A 14675-nucleotide genomic window follows, 5' to 3' on the forward strand; every position below is an offset into this window, starting at 1 on the left:
ATGCATTTTATCCCTGCCCTGTGTCTGTGTATGTTCTTCCTGGGGAGCATATAGCTTCTCTTTCTTGGTCTGCATAGTATATGGGCCCACCACATACCATTGCTGAGAAACTGTTCAGTCACAGGACTGTTCAGGACTTGTTCTGCATCGGGATGCTTTATCAATAACAGTAACGAAGCAGAGACCTGCTGTGTGTTTAGCACAAACTCAGGCAGAACAACCACCACCTCATCCAGCAGTCCCTCTATGTCTGGTGCTGCAGTATATAGTGTCCAGGGGCTGAAAGAGTAGCTGGCTTACAGCAGCCAGTCAGATCTCTCCTATAGTTAGGAAAAAAGATGTATACCTGTACTCCAGTCAGAGAGGTAGGAAGTTTGAGTTCTTGATACCAACAGCTTGTTTTACAAACCTGGAGTCCACATAATGATTTTAAATATTGTGTAAAAAAACACCGTGTGCAAGTGGAGTGATCCACAGCGCTGGATGAGCATGGAGCTATTGGGGAATTATTCCCACTGCTCACTGTCATGCGATGTGGAGGTCTCAAGCAACTTTCTATGAAGGCTCGTTTTCCTTGCTCGCAGCAATTCAAGCTAGTAGCAGAGCTGTCCAAAGGATCCCTTGATGCTGGATGTTTGTCCACTGAATGCTATATACCAATGAGTTAATTCAATATAAGCCCACAGGTCTTTTATATTCAGGCTGTTAGTCTAAACCCTTCTCCTTGCTTGGCTCAGAAATCTATAAATTCTATAATGCAGGTTATGCTGTAGAATGTACCAGTAAAATATGCCTAGGTTGCGTTTTATCTTTTGGGACATTTTTTCCTCCAGAGGTTGAGTTTGGGTTTTTCAAATCTCTGAGGAATTCAGTGTTGCTTGACTAAAGTAATCCAAGAAATTGTGATTGTTGTACTGGCCCTTCTAACAGCATTTCCCAGACCAGAGCTCATGGACCGCTCCTGCTCATCATCACCCCAGCATTCATGCAGAGCTGATCTGGGGGCCGCACGAGGCCTCCCGCCCAAAGGCATCTGCCCGGTAATGCCCTCCCTGTTTGTAGGGCAGCACTACGGTCCTTTCACTACTACGCGATGCAGTGCACAGCGTCCCATGTCCTCCTGAAGCTGCATCACAGCCCATAATATTGGAGTCACTGGAAACCATCTTAGGGAAATATGTACTGGTAAACTAAACTCGTTTAATCCCCTTCATCTCTGTGATTTTCCCCTCTAAGCGTGTTTCAAAGGAATTTTAATCCCCTTTCATGGAGGCCAGAGGAGGCACCAAGCTTGTCCACACCTAGCAGAATAGTTACCACGCTTTATGTTCTTAACTAACTCTCAAATAGACAAGTCCTTAGGATCCCTTGGATCCCTCAAAATGCTTTGAAATTCAGATCGAAATCCTTATCCACCCTTGCTAATTAGCATTCTCCCCCAACAGAGGACAAGACTTATGCACTCCAGATGATTTCCTTTATTCTCTTTTCCTTCACGCAATTTAAAAGATTCCCTCTGCCCTCAGTATTAGACTTCTCTACACTATTGGCTACTACTTTATACTGATGATTTCCCTTGAGCTTGACATCATTAGCTATTGGGCTCCTGGTGACAGGGAAAAAGTAAATTTTAGCTTTTTCTTTAAAGATGATACTCGACAAGTAGGTGCTTTACTCTCTGAAAAAAGATGAAAGAAGCATAGCCTGAGGTGGGCAAAACCAGCGAATAGCTCCAGCCCACGACTATTATCTGGGGAATATTTGACTATAGACAGAATTGTAGATCTTTTATTAGTATCAGCTTGATGAGTCTATTGAACTTCCCCGCAATGTACGACAAGTCACATAAAAAGAGGAACACACACTAATTTTGTTCCTTCTTTGTACCATTATGTGAGGAAGGCTGTAAATAGCAGGAAAAGTGTGTAATGTTAATCACACTCCTTTCTGTTGAGCAATTTGTCTTTTTTTTTTTTTTTTTAAACCCAGGGTTGGCATGCAGAAGTTGGGAAAAACCCTGTGCATGAAAGCACTGAGCTATACATGGCTTCTGAGACTTTTTCCCTGCTCTGCCTGAAGCAGCATGCACAACTGCATGCTGCATACACGCAACTGGCTTGTGGATGGTGGGTTTATTTCCTGCAGAGGTCCATAAGTACTCTAGTAACATCTACCAACACAAGTGTAATTGCTTTGAGAAACCATCCCCTGGGCTCTTTTGAAAGCCAGAACTCCTCCAGCTGTTCCTTTCACCCAATCACCCAAAAAAGTAGAGGAGAGGTAGCAGAGTGCCCTGTTCTGCCCTGCCCGTTTGCCTGCCTGTCTGCTGCTTCCTGAGGGGACCTGCCCCGTGGCCCGTGGCAGGGCATCCAGTGGTCGTGGAGCTCTGCAGCCCCCTTGGCCAGACGCATGCCACCACGGTTGGTTTGGCCTGGGAATAAACGGCTCCAGCAATCTGGAGCAGAGTCATGTCGTGGTACAAAGTGACTCTGCTAAACAGGGTTCGTGGGGCTGACATAGGCAGGCCTTGGCTGCTCAGTTTCAGAGCAAAATATCACTGTAAAAATAAAAAAAAAAAGCCATGTCCTTGACTGAAGATAAACAAACCCGGCAAAACAAAGTTAATCCTTTTAAAATGTAAATATTAAATTAAACTTTCATTTTAACAGCACCCTTGGGTCTGTTGCCCTTTGGCTGGAATACCTTCCTCGCTCCTCTGCTGCTGGGCAGCACCGCTGGGATGGGAGCCCATTGCTTCCGCAGTACGGGGAACAAATTTCTCAAGGTGGGAGGAAGATGTCGTCGCTGGAGTCTTGTCTCTGAGGATCATGACACATGCGAAGAAAAAGGCACCTGAGCTGGACTATGGGGGAGAATCTGCTGAATGACAAGCAGGGCGTGCAGTCTTACCAGATGCTCCGAGATGCGGCTGAGCCTGGCTGTCAAGCATCTTATAGCATGTCTTTTAACCGCCTCTCTGCCCCCCGATTCATAGCAACATTGCAAAAGATGACGGCTTGTCTGGCTGCTCCAGACTCTTTAGTTAAAAAGCACAGGAGAAGAAAAAAGTTAAGAAGAAGAAGAAGAAGAAGAAGGGAAAAAAGGTAAGAAGGACATGGAAAAAAGAGGCTGAGATGTACAGAGCATGGTGGTAGGCACCTAAGTCGAACACTTTTTGTGATGTTCGTGAAAATAGCTGAACCTAGGAGAGGGCTGAGGTAGGCTGGCTCTGCCAGGTGTAGAGTGTCTCTCAAAAATAGGACGATGAAGGCCAGTGGCTCTGAGTAGGGATTGTTGCAGTAGGATAACACCCTCCTGCACCACTCGGAGCATCTCTGTGACATTGTGGATCCCCAAAAAGGTGTGATGACTGTTGTTTTTATCCACCAGTTAAGAGTAATTTCCAGTGCAGCAGTTTTGGCCCACCGGTCCCTTCTTACACATTCCTCCTCCTTATGACGTGTGATCTTAACGCAGTCCGTGGATGTATTTGTTTGGATTAATCCTGGTTTCTCTGAGTAAAGTTTGCTAATTGTTATAAACAATTTTATTGGCCCAGCTGAGCTGGACTTCAGGCAACTTGAAATTCAGGTGTCTGCATAATAGTGCTGAAAGGCACAGTATAGCCAGTACCTGGAAAAGCTGTTGTGCCTACCTAGAGAGGGACCTTTTCTCCTCTCTGCTCAGCAAGGAGAGGAATTTTAAGTCACCCTGGCTTTTCGTCCTCAGTTTGTAGTTGTGTTGCTAAGTGGCAACAAAAGAAGATTACTGGATCATAGATTAACAGAAACCTCTATTCAGTCCTCTTGTGCAATTATACATTTCAGTTACTTATTTGAGAACTGATTTTTAGCTGCCATGCTCCTACCCCACCCTCACCCCTCCCTAGATCTGCACTCCTCAGGGGCTGGTCAGGATCCTGAACAACTGGCTCTGCCTTTCCACACTCAGCCTCCACGCCCCAGGGGGGCTCTGCCTACCAGGGTACCCCGAGGGCCTCTGCTCTAAGAGGGGATCTCAGAAACTGAAGTCCTACCCTAGTCCTTGCAAATGGTTGATTTTGGGATAAAGCAGGAAAGAGCGTATAAAACGGTTTAGAGAGTTCAGATCTTTCAGAGGTTGCCCATTTGCTTCCTTCATCGAGAAATTCCCCGTTTCTTTTTCTCTTTTCCCAGCCAATGCGATTCCACTCTCTCAAGCAAAAGTGGTCAAGCAGGTTCAGAAAGCGGAGGAAGAAACAAATCTGAGTGGCCAAGGTAATTATTAAATGTTAGGGGTGAACATCGGGCAGAAATTGCTTAGAGTGACGTTTGAGAGAGAACCAGGAAAAATCAGGAAACAGCACAGCTGGCCGGTGTGGGGGATGCAGACAGAAAGGGAGTCTGGGAAGGAGATGTGATTTGTCAGCTGGGAGGAGGGGGTGGTCATGCACAGCACGTGCATTCACAGAAGCATGAGGAGCAAAGGCCTCCTCATGTAGGAGAGCAGTTTAGATTACTTTAAGTAGAAAAGCTGCACCGAGGAGAACCATGCAAGGAAGAGGAGACAGAAAGAAGGGCAGAGCTGCACGGGGACCCATCCCTGAGCCTGAGGGGGAGGAAGGAACCTGAGCTGAGCATTTAGTAAGAGCGGAGAAGGGGAAGAGAATTGCCTGGCTAAAATGGAGGTAAAAGGTAGGATTGGCATGGAGGGATGGTGAGAAACAAAAACAACAGAAGGGAAGGATGTGTGGAGGGAGAGAGGTAAACAAAAGGATACACTTTCAGGAGGTGATGGATACAGACTGTCATGCAAATAAAACACAGAAACAGAAAGTAGCAATGTATAGAAAAGCAATTCTGTGGGCAGTTTAAAATACCTGCTTTCCAGGGGACTGATATTTTCAATATCTTTTATGCTTGAGTCTTCCAGGGGCGCAGTAACTCAAGGAAAAACGAGGCTGAAATAATATTTTCTGGGGCAGTGTCTGTGTTTTAAACTGTAGCTGACATTAAACATGTGCTGCCCATGTGCCTGCTCAAGGCCTTGTGTTTGATGGACATCCTGCTTTACAGAACCCCTTGCAAAGGAGACATTGGGAGTTTTTTTGGTTTCAAATTTTAGGAGGAATGAATACGCACTGTCCTTTTTTTCTGAAGAGCTTGTGTAATTCTCCTGTCACCCCACTTTGCCTTAGCTTTGCATGTAATTTCTCTTTGGAGGTAGCTGTGCTGTCTTCAAACAGGATACTGTGTTTGCTGAGCTCGTTTTAGCTCAGCAGCCACACCAGGGTAGCCAGCGACTAGAGTAGTGGGTCCAGAAATGGAACTCCTCTTGCTGGGATGTGCTAATTCAGCTAATCAAACACAAGGTAAACATTCACTTTGTAGTTCCTACCCCAGAACAGATTTTTTCCATGTATGTTATGGGTCTCCTTCAGACTCAAGGAAGAGCATCGGTTTTGATTTCTCTTCATCCTTAGCAGCAATCTGCAGGAAGTGTTTGCTGCCCTTGCAGCACTTTTGTTTTGGCACAGCACCCTGGATGGGGACAGGAGGTCGCTCCCTTTCTTTCCTTCCCATCGAGTCCCTTTGGATCTTCAGCTCTGAGACACAGTTTTTTGGGATTTCAGTCTGAAGGGCTGGCATTGACTTCATCACAGTAGTGCCCAGGGACCACTCCAGAAGTAAGGGCCTGGGAGAGCTTGCCATGTGGAGATGGTGGAAAGCAGAGAAGCGAGCAGGCAGAGGGACCGGCTTGTACTTCTGAGCAGTGATATGCACAGCCTCTGCTTTTGATTGCTGCCCCCACGAGCAGTCTGCTTTTGGAAACAAAAAAGGTATTGCCTAAGATCAGGTAGGGCCCTTCATCTGAAGTCATTCTGGAAGGAAGAAAAATACCCCTTAAAAATAGAGAGCATTCTCTTTTCACTCCTACAGACATCCTACTGTGATTAGTCATCTGCGGTCTGAACTCCATCTTTGACCAGAGTTATAAAAAACTAAATTCCTTGCACCCATGAAAACTAAATTGCTAGGACTATGGCAGCCTTGCTACTCGTCAGAATATCCAGTTATGACAGGGTGACTAATTTGTCCTTGACCTTGTAATTGCGTTTCCCTACATGACACGTATATACATTTCCCTATGTGACGGCCGTGATTAACATAGCAACTCCCATTAGAATTACACTTTCCTCTCACCCCAGGCTGAGCTCTGCTCAGAAGGAAAAGGAATTGCTGGACCCTCTCGTGGTGCCCTTGCCTAGATGCAACAAACATAATAGTGCCTTCGTGGCAAACAGGGTCCAGTCTTGACCCTAAGTCAAGTCTAGTCTCCTCTCATGACTCTTCCAGCATAGTGGGATGCAAAGGATGGACGAAAGAAAGAAGCACTGATAGAAGAAAAACAGCTTTCTGTGGAAAACCTATGAAGCAAGGAGAGAGAAAAGGGGTGAAAAATGTACTGTGTTGCATAGCACATTAGAAGACTGTTAGTTTTCTGAGGGAGAGGATATCCTGTGCTGGTTTGTGTAATTTTTTTTCTCAATCCCTTCTTAATTTTTGCTGTTAAAAAAAAATACTTCCATAATAGGTCTCTTTTCTAAAAGTGTCACTGATTGGTTGTTCCTTTTGACTTAGGGTGACAGTCATACAGAAACCACCACACAGTGAACTGGGGTGCTGGGATGCTGGGATATCTTTCCCCCCACCCTCCCTGTAGCTTGACTCATCACCTGTATAAGCCCAGCACCCTGGTAGAGCTGCCTCAGGTTAAAACCATGCAAAGTTGAGAGGAAGAAGAGTGAAGGAACGGGGGATGGAGACGTGCCACTAGAGACTTTGCTCCAGCATTACTCAATGATGAGACCGATAAGGAAACTTACTGCTCCCCCAAGGGCTCCTTTTGTTAGCTGCAGTTCTCTTAATCAGGTTGAGTATTGTTTCTCTTTTCATTACAAAATGTATCAAAACTTCTGAAAGAAAAATGCCGTAAGTGCTTCCTAAGGGATTCGTCCTTTGAGAACAGGAAAGTGTTGGTATGTTGCCAGAGAACATCTTATTTAAGAGATCAATAACAAAGTTGGAAAAATCATTATTCTTTGGAAGGGATTTGTTACCTACACAAAAGGAAACACTAGAAAAGAGAGGCTGTATTGCAGTCCAGGACCTTGTTCTTTATTCCCATAGGCTTTATTGAGTGCAACTTGTTACATTTTAATGCCAGTAAAGATGTCTTTCTAATCAAACCAAAAATCTTTTAGATGCAACAATGCCGGAAAGGCCTCGCTGGCTGTCGCCTGGCGCTGCTGGGTGTGAAGGCGTTTTTGCCAGCCGCTCTGCTGCCCATCCCTTGCAGAGGCGTCTGTAACACCGCCTTTTCGGGTACCGCCGTGTGACCCGGCCCATACCCCGGCTTGGCTGAGCTTCTCCCAGCATCCCTGATGTCACCGGGGATTTTTGCGCGCCGGGACGCAGGGGACACGCGCGATCGCAGGCTGCCACCTGGTGGCCTCAGGCACCCTCATGCCTCCACGTCCCACCCGTGGGGTTTTTTTCTCCTGCTCCGGGAAATAATACCTTTTTTCCGAAGCGGGGGGGCTGCTGCCTGCGGGCAGGGCCCGCTGCGGGCAGGGCCCGCTGCGGGCAGGCGGGAAGCGAGCAGGGAAGCGAGCAGGGAAGCGAGCAGGGAAGCGAGCCTCCTGCTTTCCTGTACAGAAGGAAAGATTTAATGGTTCTGCTCCAAGAAATGCGTTACGCCCTCGGTGCCTCTAGGGAAGTAGCTGGTCATCTGTTGGTAATAAAGATAAGAAACCAATTCTCTTTTCGACGACACCAGGGAAGATGCCTGCCATTCCTCTATCACTGTGATTCAGAAGCTTATCTCTTGTGTCAGACAGAGCTAGCCATAAAAACTAAAAACCATTCTGTCACCAAGGTAAATAAAGAAAAAAAATGCTGAAGGCAGATTTTCCTTCCCTTGAAAGCCTGGATTTCTTTCCTAATGCTCTGCAAACAAACTTAATGCACTCAAAGAGGTCAGATATTGTCAAACTCCAACTCCTCTAAACAAAAAAGCACCAACTCTGCCGGACGAGTAGGTGGCACAGTGGAGTATTTCGATTCCTGTTGATCCCTTAATCTGGCTATAGAGCACAGCAGGAAAAGGTAGATGTGGGAGAGAAACAAAGAGGGGTTATCTGAGGGGCAGGGCTTTTCAAAGGAGGCTCTCTCTGAAATGAACCCTGGGGGTACTAACTGCTAATTTATTTGTGGTATAAATTCCTTCCAGTGCAGCAAACATTCCTCACCGATTATTTCTCTCTAACACACAGCAGATAATTTTGTAAACTCAGACTGAGCAGTACGTTCAGCGCATTCTCTTCCAGAAACAATTTTAAAAATAACAGCTTCTCTCCTTCTTCCACGCCATCACATATTGTGTCACATTGTCCTGTTCTGCTAATCCCAAACTTCAGCTGATGCAATAAATCAGCTTTCAGGAGCCTAAAAACCATGTTCACTGCAGAACCTCACTGCTCTGGAGCTTTCTAACTCACAGTCTTTTCCTGCTCTTCATACCAGGTCACATCAAGAATATGTCTGTTCTATTCATGCGCTTCAAAAGTATTCTTCTTTTTGTTTTGTCATAGGGCAGAATACTCCTCCTCAGTGAAAAGCCTGAATAGGATATCTGAAAAATAAGTAAAGACACTCTGGGACAGCACCACGTTCTGCCCTTCCTTTTGGATTTTGCACTGTGGGTGTAGTGTCCCGGCTGCATCCCCTCCCAACTTCTTGCCCACCCCCAGCCTACTTGCTGGCAGGACAATGTGCGAAGCAGAAAAGGCCTTGACACTGTGCAAGCACTGTTCAGCAGTAACTAACACATCCCTGTGCTATTCAACACTGTTTTGGTCACAAATCCAAAACGTAGCACCATAGGAGCTACTACGAAGAAAATTAACTCTATCCCAGCCAAAACCAGTACAGTGGGATGCCAGACTGCACTAGAAGTTACCAGTGGGATTTGTAGGAAGGGGATCACAATAAAATGGTGAGATCTTTGGTAAATTATACACTGAAATATCTCTTATAAGTGGGTTAGTGGGGGCCTTGAAAGCTCAGGATTTTTTAGCAGAACGTTTGCTTAAGTATCTCCTTTAAAAGACTTCCTTAATCCTTGAACAGCTAACTATACTTCTATACTGACCTGGATTAATTTACGAGTCCAATTCAACTGTGGTTGCTTTCCCAGCTCCTAGTACTCTGTTATGCTCAACAGGTGCAAAGTACTTATGTCTTCTTTTCATTTTAAACCAGTTTGCAGGAATTTTCTTGGATTTGAAAGGAGGAGAACACAATGGGAAGAGGTGAGGATTTAAAGGCAGTTAAGATTTTTTTTTTCTAACTGTATGTTTCAAAAAAAATTGATTCTGAATGACTCACAAACATTTTGAACTAATCTTATGAAGTAACATGAGCAGAGTGAGCCAGAAAATTTAGCAGAGTTTATAATGGTGGTTGCCTCTATTCAAGTTGTAAGGGAAATTTTCGTGTGAGAGAAGACCTGTGTTCAGTTCCACCCCTTTCTTTGATAAGAGCATCCTACCTAACAGCTTCAAGGATGCTGTAAGGTCACTCTCCTTGGTCTTGTTTCACTGGATATCAAATATTTAAATGCTCATTAATTCAAAGAACAGGGCTGTGAGAATGATCCTCCACCCCTTGTTCAGGACACGTCCTTGAGATCTGCTCCAGCTGTTTGCCTGCTGTAGTCTGGGCTTCGCCTGCCCCAGCTCACAGCCATTTATCCAAAGTGCAGTAAGCTCAACTACTAATTCCACTAGCATGACCCATTAGAGTGGTATTTAACCTGGAAAAGGGTATTTGGGGCATTTAGGGGGCAACCACACTTTTACCCATCTGACACTAAGTCTAATTTGCTTGTTTGTTTTAAGAAGTGCCTGAAAATCCTCACACAGAACTCTGAATGGATATGGTTTGATTTGTTTGTGTTAGGGAAAAAATATTTTTTTCCAGTGAGGCAGAGTGTAGGGAGGAGGAATAGCCCCTCTCCACGTTACCAGGACTACAGAAAATTAAATATTTGTATAGATTGTATAGATCTGTATTTCAGCTCTCCCACATCTTGCTTACAGGAAAAAAGCAAAGGCAGGATGGATGACAAAGAAGCTTTTCTTTACAGATCTATTATTTTGACAGAACCTCTCTGGGGTCCTGATTCAAAAGCAGTGTGAGAGGCTTTGTCTTTCCTGCTGTTGCTAAAGTCAAGGTTGCTGGCTACAGGACAAAAGTGTTAGGTGTATCACAGGATGATAAATGGCAAAAAGGTGAGCGTCCCTGCGCACAGAGCAAGTCTCTTCCTGCCAGCGCTAGCTGTGTTGTCAGATGTGAGTTACATCAGGTGCAATGCATCATCTGGGAGACGTGATTTGGCTCCATGTAAAAGCTGATTCCATAATACATAATTCCTTCTACTTGGAAGCTCTGCTTTTAGTTTTCTTTTCAAGAAAGGATGAAAGGAGTAATTGGTAATGCTTGCAGATTAAAAAAATAAAAATTAAATCTGCCTTACAGTAGAGAGGAGTTTTTCACAAGGGGAAGAAATCAAGGAAAGTGAAGAAGGCACCAGCGTGACCAGCGTGGGTGGCAGGAGAAGGCGTCGAAGGCCACCAGCCAGGGTGGAGGTTGCCCAGGGAGGCTATCGCAGCCCTGACCCTGGTATCCAGCCCAGGGCACTGCTGCAGCCTGCGCCCTCCTGCTGCCCGGTGCCGTTCACTGCCACCGAGCTACTCCCAGCAGCTCAGCGGCCACAACCGCCCTGTCTTCCACAGCTGCTCCCAGGTACCCCATCCCCGGCAGGAGAAGGGTGGTCAGGTGCTTTGGGAGGCTGGATTCCAGGCCCGAGGGAGACCTGTCCGTTGGTACCAGCACTGTCCTCTCACACTCCTGCGCTCCCCCAGGGTTTAAACGTTAGCCACACTTCAAAGATCTTGGATAACCATTAGCCAGGGAATCAATCCAGTTTGTTGCTTAACCACTGGGAGGTGATATCTCATCTCTGAGTTTTATTTGCTAGAGATAACAGATCTAAGAGAAATATTCTGATGAAACATTTGAATTGTAGGTCAGAAACCAGCTTGGAGCTGAGGCGGGAGGGAGGGCTATAAAACCCTCCCACCCAAGTGCCTCTCAGAACAAACTGTTTGCCACGCGGTTTTCACCCAGCGTGTCTGCAGCACCTTCTGGAGGCATTCCCACCATTCGGCTGAAGACACTTTCTGTTACATATTTCAAGGAAATGGGTTTCAGGGCAATTTTAAAGCCAGTGCTATCGCTTTGTACGTGTATTTCAGTAACTAAAAGAAAATAATGAAGTAACTAGAGGGAACATCTGCACGGTGCGAATCCCTCTCCCTGGGCTTCCCTACCTAATACAAGGTAATGATGGAAGTTTCCCTCAGCATTTGGCAATTCAAAAAATTTACTTAGTATTAAATAAAAATACAGTTCTCAGCTGTGGCCCCTACCCTCATGCCCCCTTTCATTACAGCCTCAGTGGCTCCATGAATGGGGAGCTGTAAAAATGAGAATAACCCCCCCTCCACAACAGGGGAGCAGGTACCCAGCCCTGCTCTGCCTCAAAATTACATCCACAGCTTTGCCTACTTTGGTGTTTTTTCCAGCTGTGGAAATAAAGACGTGGTGCAGTGAGGAGGATGGCATGGGCCACTGGTACCAAATACTGGTACAGCTTATTTTGTCCGTGTCCTCGGACTGCAATACCTGAGACCCTCCAGCACTCGGTACTGCCCGGGGAGTTGTCCTTCGTGGCAGGCAGTCAGCAGAGTGCCACAGACACGGCAATGCTCTCTGCAGCAGCACCTGAAGTTAAATAATGTGCTCATTTTGGGAGCAGCTTTCAGCATCTGTTCTCCATAGACTGTAATGCCATCTATCCCCTTCTCGGGAGGAGGGGGATCCTGAGTTTGATTTTCAGCTGTCCAGGTGCTGAGCAATAGGATGTGCGGGGGAGGCTTAACCACCTGCAGTGCCAGCTCCTGAGGTGAGGCCACCCAGAAAAACTGGGAGCTGGAGACTGCAACCTCTTTCTGTGGTTCAAGGGTCACAATGGCTATGTTTGTGCTGTTGTTTCGTGGCAGAGACTGTCACGGGAGGGTTGGGGCACTAGGCATGGCTTACCTGGCAAGCAGGTCCCTGCCCGGCATTAGTTTTTTATTCAGTGATTGCTCTCTCTGCAGGGAGAGCAAAACCCCGTTTCTCTTCATCCAGTCACCTCCCTCATCTACTGTCCATTTGCCTCAGGTGACTGCTGTCTTGTTCTCCCTTGGCATCGAGCCTCTCCTGGATCATGCCAAGAGTCCTTCTCGTCCAGTATCCCATCATCAGCAGTCATCGTAAGGGGATGCCTAGGAAAGAGGGTCTTCCCACCAGGACCCTCAGCTATCAGCTTTCTCCAGAGCTGGAAGCCATTTCTGTGTATTCAGTACCCCTCAGTGGCTTGCTTTTCCACGTACTTGTGCCTTGAATCGGCGCAAACGCTGCCATTCACAGCAGCTTTTGTAGCAGAGCCTGTGCTTCAGCTTCAGCTGCAGGTGTGGACCGTGGGGCAGGAGACCTGGTGCCTGTTCCCACGTGGAGCATCCCGGGCTGGGAGAGCAGTGGATTCAAATCCCTCAAGGAAAGTCCGAAAATCCTGAGTCCTTGGCCGTGCTCTGCTCCCCACCACCCCCAGCTATGACACTCGGCACTGTGCCGGCCCCACCAGCCCGGGTCGGTGTGGGCAGGGTGGGGTACCTGCGCTTGCAAGCTGTGGCCCCTGGACCAAAGCCTACACAGGCCCAGGTGAACAAGAGCCATTTTTCTTGTCGTGCCAACAAAAACAGGTCCCGTAGGGGGCCTGCCCTGCAGCTCGGCGTGCGCTGGCAAGTTTTGCCTGATGCACGGAGCACCTACAGGGCCTCAGGCACCGAGGGACTGACCTTCCTAGCTTGCCTGCTTCAAGATGGGCTCACGAACTGCACCCCACAGGCACTCTGAGCCCCCGGGGGCTCTGCTCGGCCCCGCCTCACGTCCTCACATGCAAAAGGAGTTTGATACCGATTATTTCCCCCCCCCCTCCTGATTTTCACCCAGGTTGGTTCACCTGGGGGAGCGCGTTCAAAAGCCCGTGCAGGCGGCAGGCAGAGGACAGCTTTCCTACCCACAAGGCAGGAAGAGCAGATGGTTGTCACTGCCTTTTGAGCTCACGGGGAGCTCAAAGGCCACCAGGAGGGAGAAGGGGCCAACAGAGGAGACAGGAGAGCCGGTAGCTCTGCTACCACAGTGTAAGCAGAGGGAGGGATGCATTTTTGGGATGCCTCAAGGCCATAAACACTTACCACCACTCTCCTCGGGAGAGCAGCTGATTTATTTAACTTTTTAAAAACTGATTTACTGCTGATAACCCCGACAAGCTTTAAGCCTTTGATGGTGGACGATGGTCAAATTCCTAGGAAAGAACAGAGCCTGGAAGAGATCGTCCTGTCTTGCAAAGTCTGGCCTGGCTCCCAGTATATGCCAAGGCACGACGCAGGCAATACTTCCCCGTGGGCGCGTGGGACAGGCACTCCGCTTGCCCTCCTGCTGGGGACGGCCCTCTCCTTCTTGCTGCACGCTGGTTCATACTCACGGAGACTGACATATGTGGTGAGGAAAAACAAAGCACGGAAGAGCAGCGTGGATACAGTCCTGTCACGCTGGTATTTCAGCATAACCGTGCTTTGTTATTTTTAGATAAGAAAATTACAGACTTTGTTTTTACTTTTGAAGTCAGAATGAGGCATCTCTCACAAAGATAAGTGTCCAGGGCTAGTCCTGGTCTGAAGGTTATCTAGTGGTCAGATGCTAACCAGGCGTCTCCATTAGTTTGGGTCTGTACATTCCTCCCACCAGCCACCACCATTTACAAAACACAGCTCCATTAGAAGTGACTTACTTAATCTGATGGATGTTCTGCCAGCATCAGCACATGCTCACAGCATCTGAAGTCTTGGTACAAGACTAAGCCAAATAATGGAGATTCACTCTTGTCTTGTCTATTCAAATAGACTCTTCACAGCACTAGCACATCTGTGATAAAAGTTTATATATAAACAACACACAGGGAAGTCAGGATTTCTGTGACACAGATCTGATTCTTACATCCTCTTCTAGATGTTAACAACTATACGTTTTAACAACTATAAAACTGAGACAATATTTTATGCCATGTTGTTTGGAAGTATAAACTGGTTAGAAGAGTTTGACTCAAATCCCAGTAAATCTGTGGATGGGATGCTGTTGTCTTGCATCAAGTTCTTACAGAATTTAGTGTGCTCAACCAGCAGGCAGAATTCACGTGTTTTTCAGACTGTGTAAGTTAACAGGACACCAACTTTTATGACATCTGTTTCTTTCAGGTATTCCTTCAGGCTGTTTGGGAAATCCCAATCCTCATTCTATCTCTAAACTTATTTGCAGTAGGAAAGCCAGTGTTTTCACTGGGGTAGCTGTCTTAAAACTGAATGAAGAATAAAAAAAAAAAATACAGTAAAGTTCTTTATTTTAAGATAGCATAAAACCACAGAAATACTCCATTACAAAGTCAGAAATAAGTTCACTCCCTGTAAC

At 46.6% G+C, this 14675-nt stretch overlaps 1 long non-coding RNA gene across 1 annotated transcript; it reads left to right on the forward strand.

Moving 5' to 3' along the window:
• Positions 1–1730: 1730 nt before the first annotated feature.
• Positions 1731–8890, forward strand: LOC142078199 (uncharacterized). Its single transcript, XR_012672153.1, has 3 exons — positions 1731–3104; positions 4176–4256; positions 8633–8890. It is a non-coding gene; the product is annotated as an uncharacterized LOC142078199 (long non-coding RNA).
• The last annotated feature ends 5785 nt before the right edge of the window (positions 8891–14675 follow it).

The sequence above is a fragment of the Calonectris borealis genome, chromosome 2 (assembly GCF_964195595.1).
Source record: "Calonectris borealis chromosome 2, bCalBor7.hap1.2, whole genome shotgun sequence".
Lineage (NCBI taxonomy): Eukaryota > Metazoa > Chordata > Aves > Procellariiformes > Procellariidae > Calonectris > Calonectris borealis.